This window comes from Manihot esculenta, chromosome 8 (genome assembly GCF_001659605.2).
Source record: "Manihot esculenta cultivar AM560-2 chromosome 8, M.esculenta_v8, whole genome shotgun sequence".
Lineage (NCBI taxonomy): Eukaryota > Viridiplantae > Streptophyta > Magnoliopsida > Malpighiales > Euphorbiaceae > Manihot > Manihot esculenta.
Window position 1 is genome coordinate 40,083,850 of NC_035168.2, and position 19,725 is coordinate 40,103,574.

The window sequence follows — 19,725 nt, forward strand, 5'->3', positions numbered from 1 at the left end:
CATAGTATTCGGCTCGTTAAGGCTCGCGAGCTGACTCGTTTTTAGGCTCGCGAGCTGGCTCGTTGAGAAGGCTCGCGAGCAAACTCGTTGAGAAGGCTCGCGAGCAGGCTCGTTGAGAAGGCTCACGAGCAGGCTCGTTAAATAGGCTCGTGAGTAATATTGTTTAAATAAATTGGTGAACCAATTCGTTAAATAAATTTATGAACAAGTTCATATATTATTAAAAAAATAAAAATAACTATAAAGTTATAAAATTTAAACTATTATAAATACTTGAAAATTATAGTATTGAAAATTACAAATAATTAAGATTAATTATTATAATTAATATTCTTTAAAATTAAATTATAAAAATCTTTTGTATATAATTATTATAATAAGATTCCATAAAATTAATGTATAATCACAAATAATCAATATTAATTATTATAATAAGTATTCTTTAAAATTATAGTACTACATGATAAATTGAGTTGTAAAAATTATATACATTTTAAAATTAAAATATAATTATAAAAATTTTTTTGTATATAATTAAGCATACAGTATAAAAGATGATAATAATTATCAAAGTATATTAATAATAATTAATTAAGGTTATATGGATGTTGAAGTTGAAATTCAAGTTAACTAATTGAACAAGCATGAAGATGATTATGAAGATAATTAAATTATATTAGCTTGTTTCAACTGTTGGAAGTTGGAATCAACTTTATTCGTTTGATATTAAATTTTGTGTGTAATCTAATTTTATTATGTCATTGAATTTATATTTATTTGTGTTATTTTAATTATAAATTGTGTTACGTAATTTTTTTTATGTACACTCTCTCTTTTTTATATTATTTAAATTAATGATGATTAAAAACTTATTAAAGTGTAATTATTAATTCGAGCTCGAGTCTGAACTTGAGCTCAAACCAAACTTTTTAATTTTGAGCTCGGTCTCGAGCTTTTTTAACGAGTTTCTTAATCGAGCTTTCCGAGTTCGAGCTCGAATTTTATTAACGAGCTTCTTAATCGAGCTTTTCGAGCTCGAGCTCGAATTAGGCTCGTTATTAAATCAAACGAGCCTTTCACGAGTCGAGCTCGAATCGAGCTCGATTATGATATTTAATTCTCGAGCCGAGCTCGAATCAAATATTAGAGTTCGAGTCGAGCTCGAGCTCGAGCTCGAGCTTCCAAACTTTTTTAATAAACGAGCTTGAGCTTTACAAAGCTCGGCTCGGCTCGGCTCGATTACACCCCTATTCGCACCTAACCCGACTTGTCGGAGCAAGTCCTGGACTTGTACAAGGAGTAGACCTATGCATTGGGCCCTAATAGAACTAAGACCCAGTCTTTCTAGCGCGAGTTTTGCCAAGGCCTAAGCGCCCAGAGCCCGGCCTTCATCAAGTACTCATTTACCCGCTCATTAATTATTCTATGATTTATGAGAGAGTTCTGTCAAAATGTCCCTTCTTTATCTTTACCCATTTTAAACTTGCACTCTTGCTTTCATTCGTTACTCTGCCTCTTACGCTGCTTCTGCTATCTTACTCTTTCTCTTCTCTGTAATCTCTAACTTTTTAATCTGAGGTACGTCTCACCTCTCATGGCTTCTACTAGGATTTCCAATGTAGTGGGTCTGGTGTCCTCTATTACTCCTTCCTCCTTCTTCCACTATTTTTCTCGTGACTATTCTGACATCACCATCTTTAAAATTAGGATTCATTTGTCCAATGAACGAATTATTCTCCCTTACCCACCGCCGGTGGGCCTAATAGACGCTCAGTAAGGGCGTAACTTAGTTTTTTTTGTCAAACAGCACAACTTCGGCCTGACCTTCCATTTTACCCCTTTCTTTATCGAGGTTTCCATCATCTTAGGATGACTCCTTGAAAGTTGTTCCCTAACTCTATTATGTTCGTGTACTATTTTGAGTTTATCTGCCTGTGTTGGGGTTTTGCTCCTTCTATCGAGTTAATTTATACTTTCTTTCACCTTGTTAGGTCTAACCAGGAGTTTTATTACTTCGGTCCCTAGGCTGAGTTGTCTATATTAGCAGGGTACAAGGACTCGATTAAAGGTTGAGCAGAAAATTTTATGGTTATCGAGCTAAAGGAAAGCTCAGAGGTTAACTGGTATATCGACCTCTCCTGAGGAGAAGTTCCTTAGGGTTGTAAAGACTTTCTTAGGTTAAGCCTAGTAGACCAAATTTGTCTTCTCCAACTGACCTCTGCAAAGAAGAAATATGACGTCGAAAAGTGCATATTTATGTCTAACCTGCGGGACTGCCATGAAGCTAGTATTTTTTGGTTTTCTTTCTTTTTATGTTCTTCTTTTATGAAGGAGACTCTAGCTGCTCTTAAGGCCAACAAGTCTGTTGCTGACTTTAATGGGGAGGTTTTCTAGGCTGTAGCCCCCACATCGTCTGTTCGTCGCTCTACTTCTACCCCCCCACCTTCTCTGGCTTTGGTGCTAATGTCAGGGTGCTCTCACTCAACAACTTTTAGGACATCGGTCCCTTCCAAAGTGTTGGCCTCTTCCAAAGCTCCTCTGTAATACCCGGCTAGATTCCGGCATCGAAATCCCTACCTTCCGGCGGAATCTCCGTTGGAATCTGGAATTCTGAAGATGCCAGAGTCTTCTAGAAGGGTAAAGTGTGTTTCTAAAATATTTCCACATGATTTTATGGTTTTAAATAAAAAAGAAATGAGTTTTGAAAAGAATAGGCCAAGGAGGAAGGACCCAGGTTTGGCCGCCGAACCTCAAGTTCGGCCGCCGAACATGGGGCTATTTCGGGAGTGCTTTAGGCCTCCGAAGGCTTTGAGGGAAGAAACCAGGTTCGGCCGCCGAACCTCAAGTTCGGCCGCCGAACATGGGATAGTTTAGGGGGCACGTTAGGCTGCCGAAGGTGGCGAAGTTGTAGAAGCAGCTTAGGCCGCCGAAGGTGGTTGACCGGCCACCTATAAAAGGCCCCTCAGACCGAAAATGGGCGAGTTTTCTCCCCATTCTCGAGCTAAGGTGAGTTCATGTCCTCCTTTGGTCGATTTCATGTTCTTTCTTCAAATCTTTCAAGTTTTAACAAGTTTTAGCTTGGGTTTTGAAGTTGTGAGCTTAAGATCAAGTTTTGGAAGCTTGGAGACCCAAGGAGTTGTTTCCTCCTATCTCCAAGTTAGGGATCGCACCAACCCTCGATCTTCAAGAGGTAAGTGTAGATCCACACCCTTTTCTTTATTTTAAGCAAGTTTTAAGAAGTTTTGATGCTTGTGCGAGGGTAGATGTGCATGTTTAGGTTTATGTGGGTTTTATGCTCAATGTATGTTTATATGATGTTTTGTTGGGTGGTTTAAGCTAGTTTATGCCCTATATGCATGAGGGAGTGTGTATGCATGTTTGGGAGAGAGCATGTAAGGTTTTAGGTTGTTTTGGAAGGTTTGGAGGCTGTTTGTGTATGAGGAGGCTGAGTTCTGCCCTTCGGGAAGAACTCAGGTTCGGCCGCCGAACCTGCTTGTGGTGGCTTGTTTTGGCTGCCGAACCCTGCCCCCGAAAGTTGGACTTTCGGCTCTAGAGGGGAGTTTCGGCTGCCGAAGGTGCCGCCGAACATGCATGAGTTTCGGCTCTGGAACCACTTTCGGCCGCCGAAGGTGCCGCCGAAAGTGGCTGAGTTTCGGCTCTGAAGGGACTTTCGACCGCCGAACCTGCCGCCGAAAGTGCCCTGTTCAGCCTTCTTTTGCATGATTTCTATGATTGTTTCATGATGTTTTAGGGGGTTTTTGGGGAGATGTTTAGAGTCCTATTAGAGTATGTTTGGTCCCTCACTTGAGTCCACCTATGTAGGATCGTGTAACGACCTGAAAACCGGACCGCTACCGGCGCTAGGATCCAGATCGGCTTAAGGCCGCCGGGACCCGTAGCAAGCCTAACATACATCCTGAATACCTGTTTAATTCCATACATGATCAACATTTATATAAAAATTTTAAACTTTCTTTCTTTCATTCACCAAGCTTAACCTGTGCATGCACAACTCGTAATCATAAACATTAAACCTCACACTGGAACCCTCATCAAATGCTCCAATGGGGTAACATATCATACATTAAGCTTGGTTTACATAAACATCATTAACACATTACATAGATCATGTATACGCAAAGGGATTAACCATACATGCTAGGGTCAAGCACAACTCTAAACCTCAATAAACATCATTACATTACATGACTGTTCAATACTATTCATTACATCATATTCTTTCTCATGTCCACTTACTAGCTATTACATACATAAAACTTCCTACTCTAGCTGACTTCCCGGACTGCCTCGTACCTGCAAACCTGGGGGATTAAGGGAATGGGGTGAGCTACTAGAGCCCAGTGAGCAGAATAGTAAAACATTAAATTTATCATTCATGCTTTTATGAAATGCATCACATCACAAACAAATCACATTAAGGATGAACTTGTCACTAATAGCCCTCTAAACAATCCAATCATGCCAGGGGCGTAGTGCAGGCCACACCTGGACTTTCTCTTACATTGTGCCAGGGGCGTAGTGCAGGCCACACCTGGACTTCCATATCACATCATATCATATCATATCATAGTGAGGGCTAAAGGATCATTCAACATTCATCCACATCAACAACGTAATATGCAATGCAACATATTCGTGAATTCTAATGCAAACAACCTAATATATCATATGGCATTCGTGATGCATGAACATGCTCAATTTTATTTATTTGCTTTTGGAAATAAAGGTCCATTCTACTCACCTCAGGCTAACTCTGACAAGACACTAAAGCAGCTATCTCACTGCTGGGGTCCTCGGTTCCTCAGGTCCGAACCTACACAGGTGGACTCAAATGAGAGACCAAACATACATGAACATGACTCTAAAATACTCCCCAAAAACCCCCTAAAACACCTTAAAACAATCATAGAAAACATGCAAAGGAAGGCTGAACAGGGCACTTTCGGCGGCAGGTTCAGCGGCCGAAAGTCTCTCCAGAGCCGAAACTCATGCATGTTCGGCGGCACCTTCGGCGGTCGAAAGTCCCTTCCAGAGCCGAAAGTCCACTTTCGGGGGCAGGGTTCGGCAGCCAAAGGCTTGCCTCCACAGGCAGGTTCGACGGCCGAAAGTCCCTTCGGCTGCCGAACTTGAGTTCTTTCAAAGTGGCAGAACTCAGCCAATCTATGCACATTTTGTCTCCCAAACCATTCAAACATGCATTTAGCTATTCTACAACATGCATACACAAGCAAATAAGCATTTAGGGGTCTCAAACTATCCTAAACCCCAATACAAACACATAAAGCAACTCAAACAACATACATTACCCATAAACTTCAACATTTTCCCTAACAACAAAACAACTAACTCAAACATGTATTTCTACCCCATCAACTTTCATAAAACTTGTTTAAAATATACAAGAAAGGTAGGATCTAGGCTTACCTCTTGAAGATCGAGGGAAAAGACGATCCTAACTTGGAGATGAGAGAAATCTAGCTCCTTGGACCTCCAAGCTCCAAAACTTGCTCTAAGCTTCAAAAATCTTCAAAACCAAGTTAAAACTTGTTAAAACTCGAAAGATTTGAGGAAGAACATCAAAACCAACTATGGGAGGGCATGGACTCACCGTTGGCCGAAAATAGGGGAGAAAGCTCGCCCATTTTCGGCCATGGGTCCTTTTATAGGTGGCTAGTCAGTCCACCTTCGGAAGCCGAAGGCGACTCCAAAACGCATGCATGTTCGGCGGCCGAACCTGGAAATGCCTCCATGGTCTTTTTCATTCAAAACTCAATTTCTTTCTTACTTAAAACCATAAAATACATGAAAACATTTTGTGAAAATATGATTTTACCCTTCTAGAGGTTTCCGACATCCGAGATTCCACCGGACGGTAGGAATTCTGATATCGAAATCTAGCCGGATATTACAGGACCTGAGGAACCGAGGTGTTCAGCAGTGTTAACTGCTCCGGAGTCAGTAAAGCGTCAGCTAAAGGTGAGTAAAACTGAACTTTATGTTTAAAGAAATAAATCAAATGTTTTAAACATGTTCATGCATCATGAATACTATGGTATGTAATAGGTTGTTTGCATTAGAATTCACGAATATGATGCATTGCATAATACGATGATGATGATATGGATAAATATTGAACGATCCTCTAGCCCTCTGTACGATATGACATGATATGATATGACATGAGATAGAAAGACCAGGTGTGGCCGTATCGCCCCTGGCAATATATTATATGTAAGAGAAGACCAGGCGTGGCCGTATCGCCCCTGGCATAGTCGGACATGTTATGATATGAGCTATGTAAGAGAAGACCAGGTGTGGCCGTATCGCCCCTGGCATAGTCGGACATGTTATGATATGAGATATGTAGAGGGCTAGTGGTGACAATTTCATCCTTGATGTGTATTGTTTGTGATGTGATGCATTTCATGATGGCATATGTTAAAATGTTTCCTTTATATAGTTCTGCTCACTAGGCTTTATAGCTCACCCCTTTCTCCTAACCCCAGATTTACAGGGACAGAGATAGTTCAGGAGGTCAGTAGGTTATGGCTATGGTCATGTTTATGTAATAGAATAGTAGTGGACATGATGTAATGTAGAGTTGTGTAATGATGAAAAAGTATGTATTGTAATGTAAGGATATGTAATGGTATGTCATGGTTAGAGTGGTGCTTTGCCGTAGTCATGTATGGTTAATCCCTTTTGATACATGATTTCATGTTAATGTTTAAATGATGATGTTTATGTAAACCAAGCTTAATGTATGATATGTTACCCCATTGGAGCATTTGATGAGGGCTCCAGTGTGGGGTTTTATGATATTGAGTTGGTGCATGCACAGGTTAAGCTTGGGAAATGAAAGAAAAAGTTTAAAGTTTTATGTTATGTTTGATCATGTACGGGATTATACCAGTTATACAAGATGTATGTTAGGCTTGCTATGGGTCCCGGCGACCTTAAGTCGATCTGGATTCTAGCGCCGATAGCGGTCCGGTTTCCAGGTCGTTACATCCTCCTTCTCCAAAGGAAGTTCCTAAAGAGCCTATTGTGATTAGCGAGTTGGCTGAAAGTAGCTCGGAAGAAGGTATCAGGACTGCTCCCTTGGATGTCCCACCCATTCAAGCTATGGGTGCTATCACCATCGAAGGCAGGGCTACTAAACGCGCCCGAAATTCAGAACCCTCAGGGGAAGCCCTTTCCTTTCCCATTGATAAGGGGGAAAAGGTGGTAGAGCACTTGTCGTCTGCCCCGAACAATGAGCTACTGAACACTGCCGAGGTGACTGCTAGTCTACGCTAGCCTCTACGACTGAGATGCTATGTGAAAGGATGTTTGGGGGGTCCCTGATGCTTCTAACCCCCATTTTTTGTCCTTATTAGCCATCTGGCCTATGCTACCAAACAGTAGGCAGTTTTTAGCTCGCACTCCCTAGAGGATCTTGGGGACAGTCTGAGGGAGATGTTCCCCATGGTAAGTTGTTTGTCCTTCTTGAAATTGTTTTTGAGTCTATAGCTTTTCTAACTTTACTTTTTCTTTTTTGTGGCAGTCCTTTGGCGTGTTTATGGAGATTGATACCCGAAATTAATCTCTCCAGAGCTTGTCGGACCAACGCATTATTGAGGCATTCCAGGACGAAAATCTAGTCACTACAGGTGAGGCTCGTGGGCATATTATCAAGTTCCAGGGGCAGATTGAAGACTTCAAGAAAATGGGGGAGATGAGGGAGGAGGTCGCCAGGTCTTCCCAATGAGCTTCTGTGGTGGAGTCTTAAGGAGATGAAGCCCTCACGCAGCTATCTGCTTTGGAGGAGACTCACCGTCACCGCGATGAGGCCTGAGTCCAACGCGACGAGCCCTTGGCTCCTGCTACTGTCCTCCAGCAAAAACTTAACAAATACATCGAGGACTTAAAGGGTATGACTTTGGTGACAGAGGAGTATCGACTTCAGCAGTAGCAACTCTGCCAAGAGGTTTCTGCCCTGAAGGAGAGGTGTGCCTCCTTGTTGAAGGATGCCCAGGCTGCAGAGGATAGAGATAAGCAGGCCTGTGAAGCACTACTGTAGGAGTACAAGGACTTTGCAGAGCTGAAGGAGAAGATTCAACAAGCCTGCGAAATGCGGTTAGAGGAGTATAAGAGCTCGGCGGAGCTAAAGGAAAAAATATATAAAGAGGCCTTTCGCATGTTCGCTTCAGACTTCAATTAGGGCTTCAAAGCTACTCGTGATGCCCCCTCCACTCCGTTGGCTGACTTACGAGCCCCCGAACTCGATTCCGATGGCGATGAGGTCTGTTATAGAGAGGACAATAATCCCTTTCCCAAGAGCCCCCTTTTTTTGCCCCTTGCATTGCAGGAGGGCAACCCTGTAAATGACTTAGTCAGTTCTACTCCCCCTTCCATGCTGCTTCTGTAATCCATTCTAGCAGTGTAGGAAAAGAATAATTAATAAATTTTTGAACCTTTTTGTTATTTTTCAGTTGTTTATTTTATTTTTCCTGTCTATTTGAATTTCATTTGTATTTCCATACTTAGATTATTCTTGTGTATATTGTCTGTGAACAACGTCGAGCTACTTGTTTGATATTTTGCTCATAAAAATATCTAATTTATTGCTGTAACGACCCGGAAACCGGACCGATACCGGCGCTAGGATTCGGGTCGGCTTAAGGCCGCCAGAACCCGTAGCAAGCCAAACATACATCCTGTGAACCTGTTTAATCCCATACATGATCAACATCATACATAAAAATTAAAAACTTTTCTTTACCAAGCCTAACCTGTGCATGCACAAACATAACATAAACCTCTCATTGGAGTCCTCATCAAATACTCCAATGGGGTACATAACATATGGCAGGCTTGGGTTACATGAACATCATAAAAACATTACATCTCATAACGAAAACCATGTATACAAGGGATTAAAACAACACTAGTCAAGCACATTTCTAAACTTTCATTACCTTACGTAACATACTTTTACATTACAAATAAACCATGTCCACCACTAGGCTATTACATAAACTTCTCTTACTCTTCTTGACTTCTCTATCTACTCTGCACCTGCAAGACTGGGGTTAGGGGAGAGGGGTGAGCTAAAAAGCCCAGTGAGCAGAAAGATAAAAACATGTGATTTAGTTCCACCATTTTTAGGTATATTATTATTCATTTTATTATTATTATTATTATATTTATTATTATTATTATTATTTTATTTCTCATCATCAAATTATTTAACTTTTTCTTTTTCTTATTCATGCTTTCATGAAATGCAACACATCACAGCTAATCACATAAAGGATGGTATTGTCACCATTAGTCCTCAACATCTCCAAATGCCAGGGGCGTAGAATGGGCCTCACTGGTCTTTCTCTTACATAACATAACATAACATTCTAAAGTGCCAGGGGCGTAGAATGGGCCTCGCTGGTCTTTCTCTTACATAGTGCCAGGGGCGTAGAATGGGCCTCGCTGGTCTTCCATAACGTATCATCATAACATAACATCAGAGGACTATGGATCACCCAACAACCATCCACATCAACATCAAATTATGCAATGCAACATATTCGTGAATTTCTAATGCAAACATCCTGGAATATTTCATGGCATTAATGATGCATGAGTATGCTTTCAGATTCATTCATTTGTTCATTTATTCAATTACTTTACTTTAAAACTTAAGGAGTTGTTCCACTCACCTGGTGACTGAAGCTTTAACAACGGACTCTGAACGACTATCTCACAACCGGGGGTCTCGGTTCCTCGGGTCCGAACCTACACAGGTGGACTCAAATGAGGCACCAAACAACAAGAACATAACTCTAAACATACCCCCAAAAACCTCCTAAAAACACCTCAAAACATCCCTAGAAAACATGCAAGAAAAGGCTGGGAAGGGCACTTTCGGCGGCACCTTCGGCGGCCGGAAGTCCCTCCAGAGCCGAAAGTCAGGCAGGTTCGGCGGCACCTTCGGCGGCCGAAACTCCCAGACAGAGACGAAACTCATGCATGTTCGGCGGCACCTTCGGCGGCCGAAAGTCTCGGACAGAGCCGAAACTCCAACTTTCGGGGGCAAGCTTCGGCAGCCTAAAGCTGCCTCTCAAGCCATGTTCGGCGGCCGAAACTCCCTTCGGCTGCCGAACCTGGTTTCTGCCAAGGGCAGAAACTTGGCTCCTCTTGCCTCCAAGTTTCCCAAACTCTTAATCATGCATAAAACTCTACTACAACACTCATACACAAGCATACAAGCTCCTAGGGGCCTCAAGCTAACTTAAACCCCAACTACAACACACAAGCAAACCACATTGCTCAAGAACATGCACATCAAACCCATAAACATAACATAAACTTTCACAAGCCTACTCATGCATTTCTACCCCATAGATCTACTCAAAACTTACCTAAAACATGCAAGAGAGGTTGGATCTAAGCTTACCTCTTGAAGATCGAGAGGAAGAACAATCCTAGCTTGGAGGTAGGGAGAAATCCACTCTTTGATTTCCAAGCTTCCAAACTTGCTCAAACTTCAAAACTCTTCAAAAACAAGATGTAACTTGTAAAAATCTGGAAGATTTGAGGGAAAACACCTAAAATGACCATAGGAGGGCTAAAGCTTACCGTCGGCCGAAATGGGAGAGAAAACCTCGCCTCTTTCGATCACGGGGTCCTTTATAGGGCTGGTTCTGTCACCTTTCGGCGGCCTAACGTGCCCCCACATCTCATGCATGTTCGGCGGCCGAACATGAGGTTCGGCGGCCGAACCTTGACTCACTCAAACAAGGCTTTCGGAGGCCTAAAGCGCTCCCAAAACCTTACCATGTTCGGCGGCCGAACTTAGCTTTCGGCGGCCGAACCTGGCAAAGCCTCCTTGGTCTTTTTCATTCAAAACTAAATTTTCATTTTACTTAGAAACATAAAATACCTTAAAAACATTTCATAAAACATGGTTTTACCCTTCTAGAGGTTTCCGACATTCGAGATTCCACCGGACGGTAGGAATTCCGATACCGGAGTCTAGTCGGGTATTACATTCTCCCCCCCTTAAGAACATTCGTCCCCGAATGTTCACCAAACAACACATATAAAACATAAACATAAACATACATACTAAGCACATAAAACACTTCACACTTACCTCAAAAGAGATGAGGATATTGCTGGAGCATGGACTCCCGTGTCTCCCACGTGCACTCTTCCAAGTTGTGGTGGTTCCATAGGACTTTCACCATCGGAATTTCCTTGTTTCTTAACTTTCTGATCTGTGTGTCTAGGATCCGTACTGGCTGTTCAACATAGGTGAGATCCTCTTGGACCTCCACATCAGGCTCACCTAGAACCTTGCTCGGATCTGACACAAACTTCCTCAACATCGAAACATGGAAAACCGGATGGATTCTTGCCATTGAAGCGGGTAAATCCAGCTTGTACGACACATTCCCAATCTTTTGCAAGATTTCAAAGGGTCCGATGTATCGTGGGGCTAGTTTACCTTTCTTCCCGAAGCGAACCACTCCCTTCATTGGAGACACCTTGAGCAATACCAGATCCCCCTCCTGAAACTCTAACTGCCTTCTGCGGATGTCTGCATAACTCTTCTGTCTGCTTGCAGCAGTCTTGATTCTCTCTCTGATTATGGGTACCACCCTGCTGGTAATTTCTACTAGCTCAGGCCCTGCCAAGGCCTTCTCTCCAACTTCCTCCCAGCAAACAGGTGATCTGCACTTCCTCCCGTACAAAGCTTCATATGGAGCCATCCCGATGCTAGCATGATGGCTGTTGTTGTAGGCAAACTCCACCAAAGGTAGATGTTGCTTCCAAGAACCGCCAAAATCTAGCACGCACATTCTGAGCATATCTTCTATCGTCTGGATGGTCCTCTCTGACTGTCCATCAGTCTGGGGGTGGAAGGCAGTACTGAAATCCAACCTAGTACCCATGGCATTCTGCAAACTCCGCCAAAACCTGGAGGTGAACTGGGGCCCTCTATCTGACACTATTGAAACATGAACCCCATGCAGCCTGACGATCTCATCCACATACACCTGCGCCAACTTGTCCACAGAATAGCCACTCCTGACAGGAATGAAGTGAGCAGATTTGGTGAGTCTGTTCACGATCACCCATATGGAGTCCACTCTGTTGGACGCTGCCGGTAACCCTACTACGAAGTCCATAGCTATATTTTCCCATTTCCATTCTGGAATCGGTAGTGGGTTAAGCATTCCAGCTGGCTTCTGATGTTCCAGCTTCACCCTCTGACACACTTCGCAGGCTGACACGAACTGTGCAACTTCTTTCTTCATTGCTGGCCACCAATAAACTTTCTTCAAATCTTGATACATCTTGGTAGCTCCGGGGTGAATGCTGTATCTTGCATTATGAGCCTCTCTCATAATGTCTCCTTTAAGCCCTATGTCATCTGGTACACATAATCGACTCCCATAGCGGAGGATCCCCTTACTGTCGAATCTGAACTCACTACCACTGCCTGACTGAACAGTCCTGGCAATCTTCACTAACTCGGGGTCCTCATGCTGTTTCTGAGCAACTTGCTCAAGGAACACGGGTGTCACTTTCATCTGAGCCAACAAGGCACCTGTACCAGACAACTCTAACTGTAGCCCTTCTTCGATGAGCTTGTAGAACTCCTTTACTGCTGGTCTTCGTTCTGCTGTGATGTGGGATAGACTGCCTAGTGACTTTCGGCTTAGGGCGTCTGCCACGACATTCGCCTTACCCGGATGATACTGAATCTTGCAATCATAGTCACTCAGCAGCTCCACCCATCTCCTCTGTCTCAAGTTCAAATCTCTTTGACTCAGGATGTGCTGCAGGCTCTTATGATCTGTAAAGATCTCACACTTTACCCCATAGAGGTAGTGCCTCCACATCTTGAGTGCAAAGATTACTGCTGCCATCTCCAGGTCGTGTGTGGGGTAATTCAACTCATGCTTCTTCAGCTGCCTAGAAGCATAAGCAATCACCCTCTCATTCTGCATCAGTACACAACCCAGTCCCACACGGGACGCATCACAAAAGACTGTAAAGTCCTCATCACTAGATGGCAGAGCTAAAACTGGTGCTGAAGTCAACCTCTTCTTAAGCTCTTCAAAACTCTCTTCGCACTGGTCGGTCCACAGAAACTTCTGATTCTTCCTGGTTAACCTGGTCAGAGGAGCTGCTATCTTTGAGAAGTCCTGAACGAACCTCCTGTAGTAACCTGCCAAACCCAAGAAACTTCTAATCTCTGTCACTGAAGTGGGTCTAGGCCAGTTAGCCACAGTTTCTGTCTTCTTAGGGTCCACCTCAATACCATTCTCTGACACTACATGCCCCAAGAACGAAATGCTCCTCAGCCAGAACTCACATTTAGAGAACTTGGCATACAAGCCATGTTCCCTCAAAGTCTGCAAGACCAACCGCAGATGATGGGCATGTTCTTCTGTATTCCTGGAATACACTAAGATATCATCTATGAAGACAATAACGAAGTGATCCAGGTATTGGCTAAATACTCTGTTCATGAGATCCATGAATGCTGCAGGGGCGTTTGTTAACCCGAACGGCATCACTAGGAACTCATAGTGCCCATATCTGGTCCTGAAAGCTGTCTTTGGCACATCTTCATCTCTGATCCTCAGCTGATAATACCCAGATCTCAGATCTATTTTGGAGAAACAACCTGCTCCTGCTAGCTGGTCGAATAGATCATCGATCCTAGGCAACGGGTACTTGTTCTTGGTAGTAACCTTGTTCAACTGTCTATAGTCGATACAAAGTCTAAGGGATCCATCCTTCTTTTTCATGAACAACACTGGAGCACCCCAAGGTGAGGTACTCGGTCGGATGAAACCCTTGTCTACCAGCTCTTGCAACTGTTCTTTAAGCTCTTTCAGCTCTGCTGGTGCCATCCTGTAGGGAGGGATAGAGATCGGTCTGGTTCCTGGCATCAGTTCTATCTCGAACTCTATCTCCCTCGGAGGCGGTAAACCTAGCAGTTCGTCTGGGAAAACATCTAAGAACTCTCTAACCACAGGCACTGAGGCGGGCTCTCTGACATCTCTGTCTAGCTCTCTCACATGAGCTAGATAACCCTGACAACCCCTCCTGAGCAGCCTACGAGCCTGTAGGGCTGATATCAAACCTCTAGGTGTACTCCCCCTGTCTCCTCTAAAGACAACCTCTGACCCATCCTGACATCTGAACTTAACTACCTTGTCTCTGCAATCTAAGGTAGCACCATGGGTAGATAGCCAATCCATCCCTAGAATGACGTCAAAATCTGTCAAGTCTAGAACCACTAGGTCGGCGGATAGGCATCTTCCCTCTATGAAAACTGGACTGTACTGGCAGACTGACTCTGCCACTGACGGGTCACACTTGGGTCCACTGACCCATAGGGGACACTCTAACCCAGAGACCATCAAACCCAACCTCTCGACCGCTCTCGGAGAAACAAAAGAATGGGATGCACCCGGGTCCATTAAGGCATAAGCATCTGAACAACCAATGATGATATTACCTGACACCACGGTGTTGGATGCGTTTGCCTCCTGTTGTGTCATTGTGAAGATCCGTGCTGGAGCTGACGGACCTTCCCCTCTGTAAGCTGATGAAGAAGAGGCTAACCCTCTCCCTCGGCCTCTGCCACTAGCCTGTGTTGCGGCTGAAGCTGCTGGCTGTGCCACACTACCTGAAGTTGTCTGCTGGGGCTGTGCCGTAGGAACTGCTCTCGGACACTCCCAAGACATGTGTCCCTCGTGCCCACACCTGTAGCAGGCTGTTGTCCCAAACCGGCATACCCCTCTGTGTAGCTTACCACACCTTGCACACACTGCATTATCAGCACCAGAGCTTGAGCCACTTCCTAATCCCAGACCTGACTTGATCTTGCTCCAGAACTTATTCTTCTTTGGTTTCTTAGTGGTACTGCCCCACTTCTTACTAGCTGAACTCAAGGATGAAGGGTCTATCCTTCCCCCACCTGGGGTCTTAGAACCAGAAGGTTGTGCCACTGACTGCTTGACTTTTCCTTCTATTACGGCACTAGCCTCCATTCTCCTGGCCATGTCTACAATGGCATGGAAACTTTCTCTATCAGCTGACTGAATCAAAGAGGAATATCTGGAATTGAGCCTCATGATATACCTCCTCGACTTCTTCGGATCTGTGTCCAGATGTTGCCCAGCAAACGGCAACAACTCTAAGAATCTATCGGTGTACTCATCGACACCCATTTCATCTGTCTGCTTCAGCTGTTCAAACTCAATCATCTTCAACTCCTTGGAACTGTCAGGGAAAGCCCATCCTGCGAACTCATTCGCAAACTCCTCCCACGAAAGACTGTCCACCCTCGGTTTCACATAGCCCTTGAACCACTCACGGGCCTTTTTGCATTTCAGGGTGAAACCAGCCATCTGAATGGCTCTGCTGTCATCCGCCCCTATCTCATCTGTAATTGTTTTGACCTTCTCCAGGTACACAAACGGATCATCACCGGTATCAAACTGGGGAGCACCCAACTTCATATAGTCGGTCATCTTGGCCTTGCTCCCTCCAGATGAGGTAGGTTGAGGTCTTTGGGTTTCTGTAACTGCGGTTTCTGCTGGTGGTGGAGGTGCGGCGTCCCCTGGGATAGGGTTTGCCGTGCCTGGATGGAAGGATGGAGGTGGGTACATACGATACTGTGGATACTGTGGGTAGAAAGGTGGGTATGGCATGTGAGAAGGGTAAGGATTAAAACTGGGGTAATCCGACGTACCTCCCATCGAATACCCGTGGTATGGTGAAAAAGGTGGGTACTGGGGTGGTAGAACGAACCCCGAGGCCTGAGTGCCTCCCTGAGACTCACCCATGCCCTCTTATGGCATGCTTACACCAAGGTTACCGTCCCTCCTCTGCTCCACATCCATCTCTTTTTCTCCATCAACTGACATTCTTTCCTGAACTGTACCCCTTACTGATCTGCTTCTACCCAGATCCAAGGACCTTCTAGGGTCCCTCACTGCTCTGTCCCTGTTGGACCTGCTTGACATTGCCCTTGGCAATGCTGGAGGACGGGCGCTCGTGCCCTCATCCTCCGGTGGTACTCTAGTCAATCTAGCCGATCGACGAGTTCCTCGCATTCTGTTTACTGAAAAACAGCACCGATAACAAAACATTAGCATCAAATGGTTCATGTGGAAACACATGAACCCTCATCACATACATATCACATAACATGGCATATTATACTTTCATGCAAGACAGGACTCTACATCCTATCCTAGTGGACATGATTTCCTATTGTGCTTGACCTTTCTATCACATCTATGAGCCCGACACTCTAGGTCCGACCATATGAACCTAGGGCTCTGATACCACTCTGTAACGACCCGAAAACCGGACCGATACCGGTGCTAGGATTCGGGTCGGCTTAAGGCCGCCAGAACCCGTAGCAAGCCAAACATACATCCTGTGAACCTGTTTAATCCCATACATGATCAACATCATACATAAAAATTAAAAACTTTTCTTTACCAAGCCTAACCTGTGCATGCACAAACATAACATAAACCTCTCATTGGAGTCCTCATCAAATACTCCAATGGGGTACATAACATATGGCAGGCTTGGGTTACATGAACATCATAAAAACATTACATCTCATAACGAAAACCATGTATACAAGGGATTAAAACAACACTAGTCAAGCACATTTCTAAACTTTCATTACCTTACGTAACATACTTTTACATTACAAATAAACCATGTCCACCACTAGGCTATTACATAAACTTCTCTTACTCTTCTTGACTTCTCTATCTACTCTGCACCTGCAAGACTGGGGTTAGGGGAGAGGGGTGAGCTAAAAAGCCCAGTGAGCAGAAAGATAAAAACATGTGATTTAGTTCCACCATTTTTAGGTATATTATTATTCATTTTATTATTATTATTATTATATTTATTATTATTATTATTATTTTATTTCTCATCATCAAATTATTTAACTTTTTCTTTTTCTTATTCATGCTTTCATGAAATGCAACACATCACAGCTAATCACATAAAGGATGGTATTGTCACCATTAGTCCTCAACATCTCCAAATGCCAGGGGCGTAGAATGGGCCTCACTGGTCTTTCTCTTACATAACATAACATAACATTCTAAAGTGCCAGGGGCGTAGAATGGGCCTCGCTGGTCTTTCTCTTACATAGTGCCAGGGGCGTAGAATGGGCCTCGCTGGTCTTCCATAACGTATCATCATAACATAACATCAGAGGACTATGGATCACCCAACAACCATCCACATCAACATCAAATTATGCAATGCAACATATTCGTGAATTTCTAATGCAAACATCCTGGAATATTTCATGGCATTAATGATGCATGAGTATGCTTTCAGATTCATTCATTTGTTCATTTATTCAATTACTTTACTTTAAAACTTAAGGAGTTGTTCCACTCACCTGGTGACTGAAGCTTTAACAACGGACTCTGAACGACTATCTCACAACCGGGGGTCTCGGTTCCTCGGGTCCGAACCTACACAGGTGGACTCAAATGAGGCACCAAACAACAAGAACATAACTCTAAACATACCCCCAAAAACCTCCTAAAAACACCTCAAAAAATCCCTAGAAAACATGCAAGAAAAGGCTGGGAAGGGCACTTTCGGCGGCACCTTCGGCGGCCGGAAGTCCCTCCAGAGCCGAAAGTCAGGCAGGTTCGGCGGCACCTTCGGCGGCCGAAACTCCCAGACAGAGACGAAACTCATGCATGTTCGGCGGCACCTTCGGCGGCCGAAAGTCTCGGACAGAGCCGAAACTCCAACTTTCGGGGGCAAGCTTCGGCAGCCTAAAGCTACCTCTCAAGCCATGTTCGGCGGCCGAAACTCCCTTCGGCTGCCGAACCTGGTTTCTGCCAAGGGCAGAAACTTGGCTCCTCTTGCCTCCAAGTTTCCCAAACTCCTAATCATGCATAAAACTCTACTACAACACTCATACACAAGCATACAAGCTCCTAGGGGCCTCAAGCTAACTTAAACCCCAACTACAACACACAAGCAAACCACATTGCTCAAGAACATGCACATCAAACCCATAAACATAACATAAACTTTCACAAGCCTACTCATGCATTTCTACCCCATAGATCTACTCAAAACTTACCTAAAACATGCAAGAGAGGTTGGATCTAAGCTTACCTCTTGAAGATCGAGAGGAAGAACGATCCTAGCTTGGAGGTAGGGAGAAATCCACTCTTTGATTTCCAAGCTTCCAAACTTGCTCAAACTTCAAAACTCTTCAAAAACAAGATGTAACTTGTAAAAATCTGGAAGATTTGAGGGAAAACACCTAAAATGACCATAGGAGGGCTAAAGCTTACCGTCGGTCGAAATGGGAGAGAAAACCTCGCCTCTTTCGGTCACGGGGTCCTTTATAGGGCTGGTTCTGTCACCTTTCGGCGGCCTAACGTGCCCCCACATCTCATGCATGTTCGGCGGCCGAACATGAGGTTCGGCGGCCGAACCTTGACTCACTCAAACAAGGCTTTCGGAGGCCTAAAGCGCTCCCAAAACCTTACCATGTTCGGCGGCCGAACTTAGCTTTCGGCGGCCGAACCTGGCAAAGCCTCCTTGGTCTTTTTCATTCAAAACTAAATTTTCATTTTACTTAGAAACATAAAATACCTTAAAAACATTTCATAAAACATGGTTTTACCCTTCTAGAGGTTTCCGACATTCGAGATTCCACCGGACAGTAGGAATTCCGATACCGGAGTCTAGTCGGGTATTACAATTGCATTTTGAATTCTGTTTGTTGAATGCCTTAGTTTTTTATGCCTTCTGCCGCTCTAGACCTTTTAGATGGCCAGATTGTGAGCTCTTTGTTTAGGTCGATTTAGCGCTAGAGGCTAGTTTTTTAGGGTCGACGTTTCCTGTGATTGCCCTTAGTTTTCATACAGCTCTCTGTCTTGGTTCACATTGTTCCAAAGTTATACTTTTTCCTCATTCATAATTTGATATTCGTGGGACCGGGGTCCATTTCTAAGGTCAGCACTTGGCCTTAGTTTTATTTTGGTTTTTCCTTGAGGGTGCTGAGGTCCACTTTCGAGGTCGGCACTCTACTTTAGCTTTATTTTTAGTTAGGCCATAGGGGCGCCAAGGTCCTTTCTGAGGTCGAAGCCATGCCTTAGCTTTATTTTCAGTTGGGCCTTGAGGGTGCCGAGATCCTTTTGTAAGGTCGGCACCATGCCTTAGCTTTTCTTCAGGTAAGGCGTTAAGGATGCTGAAGTCCCTTTTTTTTGAGGTCCGCACCATGCCTCTGTTTTATTTCTTTTGGCTTATATTTTTGCTAGTATGGGCCTTTAGCATGTCCTTTATCCTCTCAACCGGTTTTGTAGTGTCGGCAGTCTGTTTTCGATACCGGTCACCCACCTTATTGATGTCTTCATTTCCTCAATCGATTTTGTAGTGCCGGTGGTCTTGTTTCCGAGATTGGTCACCCACCTTATTAAGGTATTCATTTTTTTCAATTGATTTTGTGGTGCCAACGATCTTGTTTCCGAGACTGATCATCTACCCTATTGAGGTCTTCATTTCCTCGACCGATTTTGTAGTATCGGCGGTCATTTTTTTGAGACTGATCACCCACCTCATTAGGGTCTTCATTGCTTGTTAGAAGTTTTTAGGGAGTAGAAAAGAGGATTTTTATTCATA